This window comes from Gopherus flavomarginatus, chromosome 2, assembly GCF_025201925.1.
Source record: "Gopherus flavomarginatus isolate rGopFla2 chromosome 2, rGopFla2.mat.asm, whole genome shotgun sequence".
NCBI classification, from domain to species: Eukaryota; Metazoa; Chordata; order Testudines; family Testudinidae; genus Gopherus; species Gopherus flavomarginatus.
In genome coordinates, this window is record NC_066618.1 from 50,419,315 (window position 1) to 50,438,757 (window position 19,443).

At 41.1% G+C, this 19,443-nt stretch overlaps 1 protein-coding gene across 8 annotated transcripts in view; it reads left to right on the forward strand.

Annotated features, from left to right (window-relative positions):
- DYNC1I1 (dynein cytoplasmic 1 intermediate chain 1) overlaps positions 1 to 19,443 on the forward strand; it is a 255,658-nt gene that overhangs the window by 180,146 nt on the left and 56,069 nt on the right. The gene's annotated exons all lie outside the window — the stretch shown is intronic.

Genomic DNA, 19,443 nt, shown 5'->3' on the forward strand with positions numbered 1-19,443 from the left:
GCAGCAACATGTGCACTGATGTTGTTAGTTAGCACTGGTTGGTGATGTTAGCATGCATGCTGGTGGCCCATAGGCTCACCTCATTCCTCTAACTCTGAATCACATCTCCACGGGCTGTGATCCATATCTGAACATGTTTCCAGGGTGCAGCTGGCAGGTCACCCTTTTGTCCATTGGCAGGAAGTTGCCTGTACCTCTTATAGCTCACAGTAGGCCAATTTTTCTCCTTGCAGTGTGCCCAGAGAAGGCCCTTCCTCCTTCCATACCATGAACACTGTTATTTTAGCCCTTTATCTATTTCATGAGGGGAGGAAGAGTGTGTGGGGGTGTGTGTATGCATGCTCATGTAGTGTATGCATGCTCATGTAGAAATGTGATTTTGTCTTTATGATCTGGGCAAACTCATCCTGAATGAGTGTAGGATAGCCAAGAGTGGATACTGAGGGCATCCCTAGTATGAAAAACTCTATGGTAGTCAGGTACTGGCTGAATCTTGTAAGTTCTCGTTTGTAGTTTTTATAACATTTGATTGATTGGTTCATTTTTAAGTAATATTTTAGTAAGAATCAGCACAATATTGCTTTTTGGGTAAAACTGGACTTCACTGAAACACACTTCTAACCTAAACTCTTTTTTTTGTTACTGAATTTCCAGTTCTTTAAGTATCAAAAGTTTAAACTGAGTTGGTGTAAAATATCCACCAACAGATCTCTAACAGATCTCATGAGGCCCATCAACCCAGAGTTCTACTCTGATAGAGTTTAACAAGCCCATAGGAGGTATGTGTGCAGGGAGTTATACCTGGGTGAGATATAGAGTAGACAGTGGAGGAGACTGAATGGGTAGAAGGTGAGGCTTTCAGCCACATTTAAAACGTTAAGTGTCTAAAGTTTTATTTCTAGACAGCTATCAGTGTTTAAAGTTAAGATGAGTAGGAGACTGCCTCTTCTTGTCCCCTTCTTTGCCCTCCTTTTCCTTGTAACTGTCAATCCCCTTCATCTCCAGGCCTTTCCCAATTCACTGAATCATGCCTCCTGGCAGGAGCGGCTCCAGGCACCAGCACAGCAAGCGTGTGCCTGGAGTGGCAAGCGGGTGGGGGGGGGGGGGGCGCGGCATGCTGGTCGCCGTGAAGGCGGCAGTCAGGGAACCTTCAGTGGCATTTCTGCGGGAGGTCCACCGGTCCCACAGCTTCGACGGCAATTTGGCGGTGGGTACGCTGAAGGTGGAGGGCCAGCAGATCACCCGCAGAACTGCCGCCAAATCCACAGGACCGGCGGACCTCCTGCAGAAAACCGCCGAAGGCTCCTTGACTGCCATGCTTGGGGCGGCAAAATACATAGAGCCGCCCCTGCCTGATGGCTTCCTGTACCTTTTATGATGAACCAAAAAACAGGAAACATTTCAAGACATTGAGAAAGAAATTTTGAACTCCATGAGCCAGATCCTCAGATAATGTGAATTGGTAGAGCTATTCTCTTTTACACCAACTGAAGATTTGGCTTCAAAACTTTAACATTTCTTTTCTATTTTTTCCAACTTCTCAGAAAAAAAATAATGTACCTAGGATGAGATGTGAGGCCTGTGAAATTTCAGAGGAGTAGGATTGCTTCTGTAAAGTTGCATGGTTTTTTCAAATTGGGCTTATACTGAGAAGCTTCCTTCTTAACTAGAGTGACTACTGTTTCTCCATGATGCGCTGTATGTATAGAGCTAGTATATACATATTGGAACAGTGTCAGTCACTGACAAAGCAATAATAATCCGCATGTTTCTTCACTGCTGCTCAAACACAGATTTCCCTGTGGTGGTTTAGTCTGAGATTCCACAATACAGCTGTTTATCTGTAGTAATCTATCTTTCTATCAATGTTCCTAATTGCAATGTTCAATTAATTTTCAATTATTTTTAATTATCCAGTGACACCACTTGTAAATGATACGTTACTGGAAGTGATGGCTTTGGGCAAATATAAAGTCTGTCAATCTTAAGTAGAAGGTATAATTAAATCAAAAGATAAGAAAAGATTACTGTAATTATTTTTACAGTGAACTGATAAAAGTTTGTCCAAGTGACATAGACTAAGGAGTACAAAATGTCAACTGCTTAGAAACAATTAGAATAAAACACAAAAATTAAACATGTACTGTCTGTCCCTCCACTTCCTTTAAGCTGCCTATTAAAGTCACCGGTTAGCTATATCTGGAAAAAACATTAATTGGCTCATCCAAGCTCCACTCCACATAGGAGTCAAGGGTCTTTGGGAGGTATAAAGGAGGCTCTAGACCACCTATGGGCTTCTCTTCCTTCCCCCTTAAATCTGAGGTTATCCAGGAGCCAGTTTTGCCCCAAGTGTAAATTAATGCAGCCTCAGATACTTCAGTAGCCACCAAGAGACTTTTCTGCCGTCCAGGGATCACCTGAATGTAAGGGCGTCTCGACCAAGCCCACTCTGCAAGCCCATCCACATGTGGAGACACCTCTCCACAGAGGCCCTGATTCAAAACAGCATCCCTGTTTAGGAAAACTCTGAAGTACTTACTTAACTTTAATTATGTTCTTAAGTTAAGCAGATGGTTAAGCATTCTCCTAAATAAGGATGGACTTGAGCATGTGCACAAGTGCTTTCCTGATCATCCAGCCACAAAGCACAGCCCCTGCCACTGTTTCTCTGCGCCTGCCCAATGCTACTGTGCCCATATGAAAAAGTGGGTGGGCATGGCCCTCCTGCCCTCTCCCCAGTTCTGGCACTCCTGGACCCCCGGACTATGGGGGGGGGTCCAAATGTTCTTTATGCCCAGGGCCCCAATAAACCTTAATCAGCCTCTGCTCCTGCCTCTTCCATGTGTGCCAGAGATCACTGGAGAAGATGGTGAGCTGGTTTGGACTGCAATGCTATCAGCATGTATAGTGGCTTGGATAAGAACAAGCTGATGAAAGCTCAGTCCAGATGGAAGTGCTATTGGTAGGTATGGAGAAGGTGTGGCAGGAGGCATGTGTTTTCATTATTCAGGGGATAAGTTCACCCATTGTCAGTGAAGTTCACAATCTAGGGGTACTTTCAGACCTCTGACTGCTCTTGGTTTTGCAAGAAATAGCAGTGGTTAGAAGTGCCGTTTTGTATCTGAATCTGGCCAGAAGGTTTCAGCCTTACTTCTGACCTGACCCTGCCACAGTTATGAATGCCTTTGTGGCCTGCAGATTTATTGCAAGGTGTTCTACATAAGGCTACTCTTGAAGTCCACTGGGCATGGGAATAATATGCACTGCTCAACAGTTTTAGCTATAAAAAACTTAGTATAATTGTTCTCTAAGGCTTGTGCAGGTTCCCAGTTTATTTCTGGCTTCACTTAAAGGCTTTGTTTTTCACTATAAAGAGCTACATGGTTTGGTTCATGGCTGCCATAGTCCTATTATCAAAAAAAAAGGAGGAGTCCTTGTGGCATCTTAGAGACTAACAAATTTATTTGGGCATAAGCTTTCGTGGGCTAGAACTCACTTCATCAGATGTATGAAGTAAAAAATACAGGAGCAGGTATAAATACATGAAAGGATGGGAGTGCTTTACCAAGTGTTAGGTCAGTCTGAGATAAATCAATTAACAGCAAGATACCAAGGGAGGAAAAATAACTTTTGAAGTGGTAAGAAAGTGGCCCATTATAGACAGTTGACAAGAAGGTGTGAGTAACAGTAGGGAGAAATTAGAATTGGGGAAATTAAGTTTAGGTTTTGTAATGACCCAACCACTCCCAGTCTTTATTCAGGGCTAATCTGATGGAATCTAGTTTGCAAACTAATTCCAGTTCTGCAGCTTCACGTTGGAGTCTGTTTTTGAAGTTTTTTTGTTTTTGAAGTTTTAAAACCTAAGCTTAGTCCATGAAAGCTTGTGCCCAAATAAATTTGTTAGTCTGTAAGGTGCCACAAGGAGTCCTCATTTTCTGTTTGTTTGTTTGTTTGTTTTTTGCTAATACAGACTGACATGGCTACCACGGAAACTATAGTGCTATTATGTCAGCTGAGATCAGTTAGTGCTTCTGTTAACAGTCACTCTGAGTATGGAATTTGCTACTTCTGTTGGTCTGATAAAGCCCAATTCTGTTAGCTTTTGGGGGACTAGTGTTACGTGGGCCTCTGTTTACTTGAGCTTTTGTCCAGGAAGGAGATGGTGGATACTTTAGGAGAGTGTCAAATGAGCTCATTCAGTTGACAGTGATCAACAACATGTTATACACCTCTACCCCGATATAACGTGACCCGATATAACATGAATTCGGCCATAACGCAGTAAAGCAGCGCTCCGGGGCGGGGGAGGGCGCGGGGCTATGCACTCTGACAGATCAAAGCAAGTTCGATATAACGTGGTTTCACCTATAACGCAGGAAGATTTTTTGGCTCCCAAGGACAGCGTTCTATCTGGGTAGAGGTGTATTTATTTGTGCACCCAGAGACTTAGGGCCCAATCCAACTCCTTTTGAAGCCAAAGAGAACATTTCGATTGACTTCAGTGTATTTTGGATCAGGCTTTTCCTAAAGGTTACAATGGGCCAGATTTTTAAAATAAAATACTTTTAAAAATCTGGTTCATTCTGTACAAAATGTGTGAAGAGCTATATTTTCAAAGTGACCCCAACCTGGCCTCCATTTGTGTCTATGCAACTTTGGATATGCACCTCTCAAGCACTGGTCCATTACTAGATGAAAATGGTAGAATTATCAATAAACATGCAGAAAAGGCAGAAGTGTTCAATAAATATTTCTGTTCTGTATTTGGGGAAAAATAGATGATACAGTCTCATCATATGGTGATGACAACATTCTTTTTCCACTTCATTTGTATGTCTGGAGGATGTTAAATAGAAGTTATTAAAGTCAGACCTTTTAAAATCAGCAGGTCCAGACAACTTGCGTCCAAGAGTTTTTAAAAAGCTGGTTGAGGAGCTCACTTGACTGTTAATGTTGATTTTCAATAAGTCTTGGAACACTGGGGAAGTTCCAGAAAAGTGGAAAAAAGCTTATGTTCCAGTTTTTAAAAAGAGTTAACAGGATGACCCGGGTAATTATAGGCCTGTCAGCCTGACCTCAATCCTGGGCAAGATAATGGAGTGGCTGATATGGGATTCGATTAATAAAGAATTAAAGGAGGGTAATGTAATTAATTCAAATCAACATGGGTTTGTGGAAAATATATCTCATCAAACTAACTTGATATCTTGTTTTGATGAGATTATAAATTTGGTTGATAGAGGTAATATATTGACATAATATACTCATACTTCTGTAAGGTGTTTGACTTGGTACCACATGACATTTTGATTAAAAAGCTAGAATGATATCAACTTTACATGGCACACATTAAATGGATCAAAAAACTGGCTAATTGATAGGTCTCAAAATGGAATTGTGAACAGGGAGTAGTCATAGAGCAGGTAAGTTTCCAGTGGGGTCCAACAGGGATCAGTTCTTGGCCCTAGGCTATTTAACATTTTTATCAAAAACTTGGAATAAAACATAAAATCATGACTGATAAAGTTTGCAGATGACAAAAAATTGGGGAAGTGATAAATATTGAAGAGGACAGGTCACTGATTGAGAGTTACCTTGATTGCTTGGTAAAATGGATGCAAGCAAACAATATACATTTTAATAAGGCTAAATGTAAATGTATACATCTAGAAATGTGGTGTGTAAGTCATACTTACAGATTGGGGGACTCTATCCTGGGAAGCAGTGACTCTGAAAAAGATTTGGGGGGCATGGTGGATAATCAGCTTAACATGAGCTCCCAATGTGTCACTGTGGCCAAAAAACCTGATGTGATACTGAGATGTATAAACAGGAGATGTGAGTAATAGCAGTAGTTACCTCTATTTTTGGCAGTGGTGCCCTGCTGGAATACTGTGCCCAGTTCTGGTGCCTGCAATTCAAGAACCATCTTGATAAATAATAGAGGGTTCAGAGAAGAGCCACACCAATGATTAACGGATTAGAAAACCTGCTTTACAGTGCTTGATTTAAATAGTTCAATCTATTTAGTCTAACAAAGACGTTAAGGACTTGATTGCAGTCTGTAAGTAACTACATGGGGAATATTTAATATTTAATATCTAATAATGGGCTCTTCAATTTAGCAGAGAAAAGTGTAACATGAACCAATGGCTGGAAGTCGAAGCTAGACAAATTCAAATTAGAAATAACATATAAATTAACCGTTGGAACAAGTGATTGTGGTGGATTCTCCATCACTGATCATTTTTAAATCAAGACTGGATGTTTTCCTAAACGATCTGCTTTAGGAATTACTGGGGGGAAGTTCCATGCCCTGGGTTATAGAGGAGGTAATGATGATTCCTTTTAGCTTTGGAATGTTTGAATCTCACTGACTCTTTATTTTACAATGCATAAAATGTTCCTGTCACTAAGTCTTTGGTGAATAAACAAATCTGACAGTGAACAGGTTTGACCAAAGTCAACTAACTTGAACTCCTTCCCTTTCTGTACAAATGGGTGCTGCTCATGTTTTGTAAATTCTATCACCTGCAGGCACAGGTAATTCACAAATAATGCAAGTATGACTTTGAACATGCACAGGAGGCCCCTTTTGAAAAGTTGTCCAAAAATAAATATACTGTATCTTTTAGAACACTTTTGGCACTCAATACAGTGCATTCTGTGGTGTTTGAAAAAGAGAGCTGTAGAGGTAATGGAAGAGAATAACTAAGGTATCTATTTAATCTTATATTGTCAGCTTTTACTTATATTAAAATATATTCACTACATAAATCAGGGACTGCACATAAGGATGAAAATAGATATAATTTTCAAATCTTAATGGAAGTAGCATTTTTGAATGTGGGATTGATTTAAGGATATTTTGCTACAGTATTTGTCAGTGGTTTTAATCAAACTGGCCCTGAAATTCTGCACCAGACCTTGTCTTTAAGCAGCTATAATGAGTAGAAAAAAACAAAGAATTTTCATATTTCTTTATGACCTGTTGGGAATGAAGAGTAAAGCATTTCAAGTAGAGCTATAAAGTCAAACTTAAGATCTTTTGTTTCAGTTCAGTTATGGGCCCTTTGTGAATTATTGCAGACAATTCTTTATAATTTATCACACTGATTTTCTTAACTTGGACGAAGCCCAAACACAACTGAGGTAGCATGCAGATTGAATTACCGCTTGCTTAAAAGGAGGGTGGTCCCACCAGCGTAGAATGGGGTTCATTGACAGGCTGAGGACCTTCCTTTTTAGCTACCTATGTTATACTTAACCCTTTAACATTAGAAGCCCAGTTCAATAAAATATGTAATGACAAAAATGAAGAGTGTAGCATTATTTTACCAGCACATTAAAAGAGTTGTACACATCTTCTCTGGCAAACTGTCTAGAGAAATTCAAAGGTAAGATGCACATCTCCCTGTGAAATAGCTGTGAAATGCATTTGGTGTCAATGCTTTTTGGCATTGCTGAGTCCCCGGCTGCTGACAGCCATGTTGCTTTAAAAAAGATATTTGTTTAATTTGTATTGATCTAGGAGCAGCTTTACACAGGTATTTAGGTTTACAAAACTTCCACTAGATGCCTGTCTGCATCTTTAGGCACTGAAATACTTTTGTAAAGCTGGCTTCTCACTGGCAATTAGACAATGTACAGTAGGGTTGGGAGAAGAGGACGGGCTGCTGCTTTGGATGATTTACGTTGCAGCTCCTTTAGTATTATGTTTTTAAATTGTGTCACTGGTGTCCAGAGCTTTGGATGGGCACCTATTGGTCTGGAATTGCTTTGTTTTAAATCAAAAGGAATACATAAATGGATCAAGGTGTGGCCATGCAGTGCTTTACAGAGACTATAAATACTTTATCTGCCTGTTCTAGGGCGACAGTCATAAAGTGATCATTAAAACATTTTGTTCACATATCTGACATATTTTTAATGGCCAGTATTGAAGCAGGTCAGAAGTAGGTTTATATTCTCTTACACTGAATCCCCATACTGCCAATGACATAAAATTGATGTCACATTTTACCAAAATAGCCACTGCCAGCAGCAGACTCAGAACTGTCAATGGAAAACTAAATACACTGGTTTGCCATATACCATGTGCAACCCTCCCCATTTCTAAAGGGTTGTTCAATGTGTAAGTCAGCAGCAAACGTTGCCCACTCTTTTCAAAAGTGTTTCTGTTTATTCAAAGTACAAATTGCTTCTAAGTGTCTGACTTTTCTTATCAATGGGCTGAGTAAATGTTGTGAATTATTTTATTTTATTATGGTAGTGCATAGAGACCTCAGCTGAGGGCCTATTGAGTGAGACAGTTTATAGGCAGGTAGAGATAGAGAGTCCCTGTCTCAAAGAATTTACAATCTAAGGTTTCAATCCCACAAATACCAAGGCATGTGCTTAACTTCGTCATGTGAGGAGTCCCATTTATAGAATTGTGGAGTACTTAAAAAGATAAACAAAGGAAGTGTTATCTTCCTCCTTTAACAAATAGGGAACTGTGGCACAGGGAGATTAAGGACTCGATACTGAGCACACGTGTCCTGATTAGGTAAAGCTCTTAAGCTAATGCTTAACATTAAGCACTTCAATAGCCTTGTGGGCTTTAAGCACAGTCTCCAATTAAGTAAGGTGCAAAACACGCTTGCTTTGATGTACTATGCTTATAAGTATCAGAGAGTTAGCCATGTTAGTCTGGATCTGTAAAAGCAGCAAAGAGTCCTGTGGCACCTTATAGACTAACAGACGTATTGGAGCATGAGCTTTCTTGGGTGAATACCCACTTCGTCGGATGCATGCCGATGAGGTGGGTATTCACCCACAAAAGCTCATGCTCCAATACGTCTGTTAGTCTATAAGGTGCCACAGGACTCTTTGCTGCTTATGCTTATAAGAAGTTCTCATTATTATTTCTCAATGCTTCTCAAACTAACCGTCTCAGAATGTTCAGAAAAGACTGCATGCTTACAGTTGTGCCATTATTTCGTAGCTTTGGTTTACCAAGTTGAATACCATTAAGGAATGTATTTTTAAAAGAGATAAAGCTCAGGTTCCCTTTTCACAGGAGCAGTTTGTGGGCGTAGATCTGACGTGTTCCTTTAACTACATGGTTTGCACCTGCAGACACACAGCTTAAGGTGCAATACCTAATATTTGTGCCCTTAGTTGAATTTATAGGTACAAAAACTGATGTTTTTTTTAAAACGTGGCCACTGTGCTCAAATACAGCTGCAATACAATACTTTTGGATGCCAGAGCTGTTGCATACCTGCCTTGTAAACCTCTCTGAGAAGCAGCTAAGTTTCCTGACATGCTGCTTGCCTCCTTTTTAAGGACTTAGTACTTTTTCAATAAAAATAAATTTAATTTGAGGCTACATTTCAAGTCAGTTGGTCTGATGGTAGAAATGGAGCAGTACCAGCTTTGGATTTAGAGCAGTCGTGTGGCTGAGTCTCTTGATGTAGCTTTTATGTGGTTGGGTGAGACATTCTTAGAAACCCCAAACATTTTTGAAGATCCTAAACTGGAGACATTCACAATTCCTCCCTCCCTTTTTGCCATTAATCCTTCATGTTTTAGCAAGCACTGAAGTTAATGCAACCTACACTCTTTCCTGTCAAATTGGGCCCCCTCCCTCCTTTTTTCTCTTGAATAAAGCAGTCTGTTCCTTCCAGTCCATACTCTTGTAAATCAAAGGGATAGATGTCAACACACGCCATACCCAAGTATAAACTTCCCTTTTTTAATTAAATGGGATTCTGACATTTGGTTTGAAGAAGTGTTTGTTTTTTTTAAAAATATCTGAAGGATATCAGCTGCTTTTAATTAGTTTTTAGTAAAATCTGAATTTCCTCTGATTCCACAAATAATTGTGCAAAATCCTTTTGGATGCCATTTCACAGTTCCTTACGGGGTGGTGGAGGCAGAGCCGGCTCCAGGCACCAGCGAAGGAAGCAGGTGCCACCGGCGGCCAACAGAAAGGGGCGGCAGTTCATCTGTTGCTGTGGTGGCACGTCCGAGTTGGCGGCGGCAGCACTTTGGCGGCAGCTCAATCAGCCCACTTCAGTCTTCAGTGGCAATTCGGCAGCGGGTCCTTCACTCCCTGTCATCCATTTTGGCGGCAGCTCAATCAGATTTTTCTTTTTTTTCTTTTTCGCCACTTGGAGCGTCAATAAGCTGGAGCCGGCTCTGGGTGGAGGTGGGGGAATGTAGAGAGTCTTTGCATTAAAGGCTTCCACAACCTAAGAATCAGCACTTTCAAGTACACATCACAGCACAAAGACTCTTTTATATAGGGTGAAATTTTTCTTGCTTGTCTCTTTGGTTACGTTTTCAGAACTATTTGAGAAAACTGACCACACAGCTATTGCTGCCTCTTCTGCCCTTTGCTCAGCATGGTACAATAACTGATTATGTAGTCCTGAAGCAAACTGTCCTCTCTCCCCCCATCAGTTGGTCCATCACATCTTCTTTTGAGACTGGAGACTTTCCAGTATCTTTCTAGCTTATACTATCCAAGCATTTTTATTATTTGTTAAGAGCCAAGTGTGTTTTGAGGAAACCACCTTGCTCAGCTCCAGTCTCGATCCTGCACCATTAAAGTCAATGCGGGTTTTCCATTGAATTCAGCAGGCATAATTGTTCATCTTAATTAATTAGCCTCTTAGAGTTAGTAGGGCAACTCCCACCTTTTCATGTTCTCTGTATATATATATATATATATTTATTCACTGTAATATAAGGTTTCGCATGCCAGTGATACATATTAACGTTTTTAGAAGGTATCTTTCTATAAATCTATAATATATAACTAAACTATTGTTGTATGTAAAGTAAATAAGGCTTATATATATATATATATATATATATATATATATATATATCCTTACTATATGTTCCATTCTATGCATCTGATGAAGTGGGCTGTAGCCCATGAAAACTTATGCTCAAATAAATTTGTTGGTCTCTAAGGTGACACAAGTACTCTTGTTCTTTTTATCAAGAGGAGGGTTCAATTTCATATTACAAAACAACACAGGCATTTTAAGGAAGGTGAGGACCACGGATAAACTGCCCAAGGCTTGTCTGTTAGTTTACAGCAGGGGTAGGCAACCTATGGCATGTGTGCCAAAGGCGGCACGTGAGCTGATTTTCAGTGGCACTCACACTGTCCGGGTCCTGGCCACCGGTCCGGGGAGCTCTGCTTTTTAATTTAATTTTAAATTAAACTTCTTAAACCTTTTATAAACCTTATTTACTTTACATACAACAATAGTTTAGTTATATATTATAGATTTATAGAAAGAGACCTTCTAAAAATGTTAATATGTATCACTGGCATGCGAAACCTTATATTACAGTGAATAAATGAAGACTAGTCACACCACTTCTGAAAGGTTGCCGACCCCTGGTTTATAGCAAGCTAGAGTGTGAATTTACAGTGTACTAGCTCAGGGGTTCTCAACTTTTTTCTTTCTGAGCCTGCTCCCCCCCCATATGCTATAAAAACTCCACGGCTCAGCTATGCCACAAAAACTGTTTTTCTCCATATAAAAGCCAGGGCCAGTATTAAGGGGTAGCAAGCAGGGCAGTTACCCAGGGCCCCACGAAGTTAAGTTGCTCAGGCTTCAGCTTCATCCCTGGGTGTTGAGGCTCAGGGTCCCAGGTTGCAGGCCGGCTGGGTAAGGCTTTGGCTTTCTGCCCTGGGCCCTAGTGAATCTAACACTGGCCATGCATGGCAGACCCCCCAAAACCCGGTCGTGGCCCCCCACGGACCGCTAGTTGAGAACCACTGTACTAGCTACTTCACACTAACTCCCAGTGTGGACACTCGTAGTCTGTGATGAGTGCTTTTGTGCACTTTAGCCTAATGTGCAGTACGGGTGTCCATATGGAGAGTTACTCTGGAGTAGCTTGCATGCTGTAAATTCATACACGAGCTTGCTGCACACTAACTTCCTTATGTAAACAAGCATGTAGTCTTCCTGGGCATGGCTTTTGGTAGGTATGTTGTTGAATGCTAAGGGGAGAAATCTCCCCTTGTAGCCACAGTTCATATCTTGTCTTTTCTGCATTTGTACCTTGTGCAGGACTTCTGTTGATCACAGTGTGAATTCTATGATTGAGAAATTCTAGTCCTCCTGTTTTCTAATACAAGAACAAGGGGACATCCAGCAAAATTGAAAGACAGCAAATTCCAAACTGAGGAAAGAGGAGACTCTTCCACATAATGCAGAATTATTCTGTGGAACTCTCTGCCACAAGATGGCATTGAAGCCAAGAGCTTTGTAGGATTAAAAAAGGGCTTAGTGTCATGACTGGACTTCGGGAAGACAGGCCTATGGGACAGAACAGTGTCAGTCAGAGGCCAGGAGCATCACTAAAGGCCAGAGCTGGAGTCAGAAATCAGGAGTTGGAGCCCGGGGATAGAAGTCCAAGACTAAGCTGAGTGGCAGGTCCCTCACTACAGCTGTCAGAGGAGCCCACCTTATAGTACAGATGCTTCCTGAAACTTCTCCTGGGTTTAAATAGGGTGCCTGGACCAATAGGGGATGACAAGAGAAGCTGTCAGTTTGGCCTTCTAAGGAGGTATTTCCTGTGGTATTTATCTTCACAGTATCTATATGGTATCTATGTCTGCCATGTAATAGTGTGGAGGTGGTGGCTGCCTGCCTGACACCCTGCAGGTCCAGGTTCCTGCCCCATCTCTGCAGAATCTGAAACTTAAACATTTATATGGATAACATAAATATCCAGAATAATAATAGTTGATATTAAAAATAAGTAAGAGGCGTGAAAGGGAAACAGCTTCTCATGCTTCTAGTTATTAAGGTTTAGAAGAAACTTTTTCTAGGGGAAGATTATCCCATAACTGCCTACTCTGAGTTTCTTGCACCTTCCTCTGAAGCATCTGAGGGTGACTAGATGAATCACTGATCTGATCTTGCTATGTTGCTTTTCAATCCTTGGTCCTTTAATACAGGGAGAGGCTGGGAGAAGGATTTTATTTGGTATCTGCTTGGTGGGTATTTTGTTTATAGACAGCTTATGTTGCCTACCTTGAAGGTCCAAATGTGTCTATAGTATCCCCTCATTAGCCATAGAAGAGTGTTCCTTTCACTGGGTCTCAAGCAAGGAATAGGATTCACCTCTTCAAGAATACAGTATATTTGCATATGACATGCAATACATGACATGCATCTTGGGCTCTGTAGCACTCCTTTATTATTCATTTTGTGTCCTGGTACTGTCTTTTGTGGAATTACCTTCAGGATGGTACCTAGAGGCACATGAGTTGGGACTGAAGCTTCCCCTGAGGGAGGCTAGCTCCCTGTCCCACTTCTTCCACCCATGCCCCCCTCCGACTCCACCCCAGGCCCTGCCTTCTGCTCCACCCGAGCCCCACTCAGCCCTTGGGGATGAGGGGTGAAGAGAAATGCACGATTGGTAGGCAGAAAGGTCTCGCAGAGGTGGGAGGGGGGTGAGGAGAGATGTGGCAGGTGGAGGGAGTCTCACGGGGAGAGAGGTGAAGGAGAGGAGGGACGTGACAAGTGGCGGGGACCTCTGGGGAGGGTGGGGGTGGAGTGGAGGAGAGGAGGGACTTACCAGGCAGCAGCAGGTGGTGGGGGCCTTGGGGAAGGGGCAGAACAGGGAAAGGAAGAGGAAGTGCACAGGGGGGGCCACCACAGCCCAGGTGTCTGGTGGCAGGGTGGCGGCTGCACCAGATGAAGCTTAGCCTCCTCTGACCCCATGTACAGGCAGTAATGCCCATTCACATATGCATGTCTATACTAGATAGACTTCAGAGGTTTCCTAGGTGCCTGCTGCAATATAATCTGGCTTCTTGGCAGACAGAAATGCCTGTGAACTCCTTACATCGCATCTGATCACTCATGAAATATTCTTTTGGGGCCCATCAGATGTCATCAAATGTAGGCACCTGGCACCAGCATGGCTGCTGCTTTAGGGGAATGATTTCCTGCACAAGAGACCTCACAAAATGCAGTCGCTGCAATCCATTTAAAGTCATTATTATTTAGCACCCATGTCTGAGTGAAATTGTTCAACTGGTGGCTGGGCACAGTGCCATCGAAATATATGGACATGAGCATAGGCAGCCAGTCTCTATGGCCATATGCACATCTGATGTGGGTACCGAGGTCAGGCTTTCCAGTCAGGAAAATCCAAATGACTGTCTGTCCTGAGCATCTGTGGCTAAGGGGATATGCCATCTCTAATCCAAAACTGGGCTGGATTAATTTTCTAAAATAAAAAACAGCTTTGCCAGCCACTTAAAGAGAGTCGTGGGCCCGTGTAAACTGAGTGCAGTGGTGTGGAGTTAGGAGAGAAAGGCATCTGAACAAAGTTGCCACTCCGGTTGTCTCTGTAGCATTCCCTCCATGTCCAGGGTAAAATACGTGCCAGGGTGTGGCGCCTTGCTCCCTTGGTCTGCAGTTATCGAAAGGTGTGTGTAACTTTTTGTCTGAATGGAGCCTGCACTTTGCTGTGACTATAGTACAACCATATCATGTTTTATTTCTTAAATGAAGTTTCCCACAATGCTCTTGATGTTTATAGCTTCAGGACGAAGTTTTAAAACTTTGTGAGCAAATGTACTAGTTTGTTCTAACCAGTGCTTGCAGCCTCCAACTCAGCTGTTCGATTCTCTAACCCCAGTGAATCCTGGGCTAACTGGAACCCTCAAATCTAGCAATTGTGAGAGCAGTCCACCCTCTTTTATGTGATAGAACAGGCATGATGGAATGCAAGTCAGGTAGCAGCACCACTCGGGGGCCTAGCAGCAAGATTCATCTTGGAGATACAGACGGGAACTTAAAGTACAAGTCACAAAACCCAACAGCAGTGGTTTGGAACCAATAGAAGACCCACCAATATCCAGAAAGCAAAAACCAGTAGATTGCATATTTGTGTACATTTTTGAAAATTTGCACATGAAAATTTGAGAGCGCAGGATAGAGGATGGAGTGAAGGGGAAGAGGAACTCCAGCATGGTTTTGAAAAAATAACCCTCTCCTCATCACAGCATTTCCTTATTTTAAAAAAGTAACCCTCTCTCCCACAGATTTCATACTGGGCATTCCATTATTCAACACCCACTTGCCTGCAGTCAGATCTAAGTTCAGATCTTAATGTTTTGGCTCAAATCTCAGGCTACGGGGACTGAAGGTATTGGTCAAGAAAACATGGTTGTAGTTTGTAAGTGGTATGTCTCTCTCTCTCTGACCCTTCACCATAATATGTAGGTACTATATGCATACGGTAAATTGTCCACATTACATTCTCTGCAAAACTATGCATCCTTCCCTCCTATTATCTACTCTCTAGAACTGGGTACGAAAAAAAATAAGAAAAACTACTCTGCATAAATAAATTCAGAAATAGACAGTCTATGACAATTCAACTTCCATTAAATGGCAGACTTCTGGGTTGAGCAAAACAGGTTCAGTTTTCCTGTCTGTAACTGTTTTCAGACACAAGTTAAATTGTCTTTCTCTCGTGCTTGTGAGAGGAATGAATATATGTAAAATGATAGGAATGCATAGTATGGCCATGCAGCCTCAGGAATCAAGTAAATCAGAAAATAGGGGTATTTGCATAGACCCCAAAAAAGTTTAAATAAAGCCTCACCGATCTATTTATGTGGGGAAAATAATGTGAAATCTGTTCTACTTTATGTCCAGCACCCGGGAATTGAAAAATATGCCAAAGCTGAATCCTGCATTATTTTAGCCCATAAATGGCTACCTAAGACATTAAATAATCTATTGAAAATGTAAGAAAAATAATAGACCCAACAAACATTTCTATGTACTATGCCCCTTTCTTGGCCACTAAATGTCAACTAAATTGTGTAGTCAAGTGCCACGTAAGATCAGGCACAATCTAGCGCACATGCCATAGCCATAAAGTATGTATGAGTGTGTACACATGACTTGCTCTTCAGTTCATTGTCATTCATACCACAATATTTTGCAGTCTGTAGTGCTCTCTGTGGGTACATAATCTATTGATGGCACAGGTTCCAGCACAGGATTTACACAATGTTTAGCCTTTATATTATTGTTACAAAGTAGTTTTTAGAAAACACTGTCTGGAATAGTCCAATGTAGAACAATCTTTTGTAGTCTTTTGTAATCTGTTGTGTTTTTGGTCTTCTAGTTCTTCCAATAATATTAGCCCTACTTGGAACAATGTTCTGTATTCATTCAAATAAACATAGGGATAGCTCAGTGGTTTGAGCATTGGCTTGCTAAACATAGGGGTTGTGAGTTCAATCCTTGAGGGGGCCACTTGGGGATTGGGTCTTCTTTGAGCAGGGGATTGGACTAGATGATCCTCTGAGGGTCCCTTCTAACCCTAATATTCTATGAAATAAGACAATAACTCAGTTGGCCAGTCTGGGTTTAGCAGCCAGAATAAGGCACCTTGAACATCATGCTCTATACTTATATTTAGTCTCAGACATGAAGGTAGCTGTGAAGGAATTATCTTTAGTTTCGGTAGGTTTTGTGGCAGTCCTATCAGATCTTCTGGCCTGCACTGGGTCAGGAATGGGTGATGATTCAGTTCATGACACTGAACCAATTGCATTTGCTATTATAGCAACAATGTCTCATCCTAGTGATAGCATTCACTAGGTTGCTGGAGGCCCTGACCAGTTGTGGTCACTAAATGTTCCACTGCACTTTGAGTGAGTGTAGAGTTAACCCTAATAACCTAATTTGTGTAATTTTGGCAACCTAAATTCTTCCATCAGTGGGAGCTCAGTATGGTATTCTCCTCGCCTTCCTGCCCTAAAATTTTGTGTGGTGATGTAACTAGCTGCTGTATTAATCAACAGGAGGTGGCTCAATGGTTGCTGAAACTTACTTCATTGAAATGTTGGTGTGCTCCATTGGTTAATGTTGAGAAGGTGCATAGAGATTCTCAGTTGAAAGATATTGCAGAAGCACAAATTGGTTAATTATTATTGTTTATTATTTTAATACTGACCATGAGATGGTTCCTGCTCCTTTGAAGTCAATGGCAAAACTCTCACTGACTTCAGTGAGAGCAAGATCAGGCCCCAAGTATTTGAGTCTGGAAGCAAGATACACCCTGGAGCCAGAGAAGGATCAGTGGGAATGATTTCTGCTGCTCTGCTCAAGCACAGGGTTGCTCAAATTGTCAGGGGACCTGCTTGCAGCTCTCTCCTATTGAGGCTAAGAAGCGAACCCTTTGTTTTTAAAATAGCTAAATGAAGGCAGCCCTTACTCATGTGAAGTCCCATTGACTTCAGGGAAACAATCATCTTATTAAGTACAGTAGAATGGAGTCCTTAAGTTGGTGAGGTCTAATATTTGAAAGGATTTTGTCTTCAGTGGAAAAATGTTACTGACATAATTAAAAGGACATGAACATTTCATCAGCTGAAAAATGTGAGTTACTTTGGAAGAATGTGTAAAACTAGAAGCAATTTTTTTTTCTAAGTCAGAGTCATAGCAAAGGGTTATTTTCAAACTTTATGAAAAACACACTTTGGCAGTTTATATCTTCACCATCCAAATGTATTCTGGGATTCTGGATTCAAAAACATTCTAACCATGAAAACACAACATTTAAAAATACACCGTCTGCATGGTTTCTCTGCCTCGCTTCAGCATCTCCAAGCTTCTTTCAGACAAACTAAGAACTTTGTTGTGGAATGGCTGTTTGAATTTAGGTTTCTTAAAATATAAGTGTAGCCTTACACCCAGTGTGGGTGTACATCCAGCGGTTCAGCCAGATTATTTTAGAATCATCTGGCTATTTCACTGCATGTCAGAAGATCTGTCTTCTTAGTTATAAAGTATGTGATGGGTTGATTAAAACAACTCACAAAGCCATTAAATGAACAGATATAATGTAGAATGTGTGATGTAGGGTTCTGTTAATTATAATGTCTGGGGAACTGTGAAAGTTGCATGGCAGCTGAATCATACTTGATTTTTAAATGCATCATGATGCTGTAGTACTATGAATATTTTTATATAAAGTTGTATGCCTAAGAGTCCTTTTTGATATTGATGAAATCTTCATTCTTGATGCTGTAACTGACCATAAAATAATTATGCTCCCTGCACAGCTGGAAGTGAGCTAAAACAGGCAAGCATAACAGCGTAGAACCACATGAAAGCTTTAGTGGAGAAGGAAAGGGGTCAGAGAGGTCAGGGAGAACACCCATGAGAACTAGGGAGAACGAGATAGTGTTAGACTGTTCCACTGTGTTGGAGACAGCTAGGTCAAATGTATAGGATTGGCCATCCCTAGAATATATTATCATTCTCTGTGACTGTTTCTACTGAATTTTTTTAGAGCCACGTTATATAGCTTTATAGAATATAAATTGGATATATCAGTGTTAGTTCAGTAGAAACTGTTTAATTGGGACAACTCAGTTTATTCTATTTCATCCCAGTTATGGCTATCCAGAGTTGTTATAGTTAATGATAAAAATTTTGGAAGGTTTATTACACCTCATGCTTCAGGTTTTAAGCCAATCTCTTAGTATTAGCGAGCAGGATGAGACCTAATTTGGAAGACAAGTGATGCCACATTTGCCTACAGCGAAGTTCTGACACCTTCCTCTGAAGCATCTGGTGCTGGCCACTGGACTGGTGGGACCATGGGTCTGGCAATTCCTATTTCTCTAATTATGCAACCAACTTGTTTAAACAAAGTTTACCTTAATGTTGGCCGCTCAGTTCATGCTACTGAAGCATGATAATTTATGTACATTTAATTGCTGAATACAATGGATTAATTTATCATTTCTCACCAATTTAAAATATCTAACCATTAAAATATAACAGAAAAGTGTGTTACTGGTAATTTCCCAGTTGCCATTAGTGTGAAACAGTCTGAAAGTAAAAGAAAATAATTGTGACCATTAACTGTCATATTGACACTCTAATGATAACCAGCTGATCAATTAGGCTAAAATTTGTCCCCATGGGTTGTCTGAGGAAAGTGACATTTGCATCTTTTTTTGCAAACCAAGTGTTTACTTGTATAGGAATTCTCAGAAAATTATATGGTGGTAATAACTTTTGTTTTCCAATTTCCATAAAATGGAGGCCATGTACCCAGATTCAGATACATCAGAAATGGAACATAGTTCCTTAAGGAGAGAATAATGGAACCATAAAGGAGTCCAACTTGCTTGATGCTTTGTTTTACACAAATGAGGAGTGCAGGGACTGCTCCCAGGTAGACTTGAGGCTGCACATTATTCTGGAGAGGACAGAGAGGAAGTAATACCATAGCCATGACCCCAACTTCACAGTGCCTTGCAGAGCAGCGTATCAGGTAGTTTGGGAGGTACCACGTCTTGGTTCCACACCCCCTCTGCTACAGCCCAGTAGTAAATCCAGCCCTCAGTAAATTGAGGAATATTGCTCCTGCAAG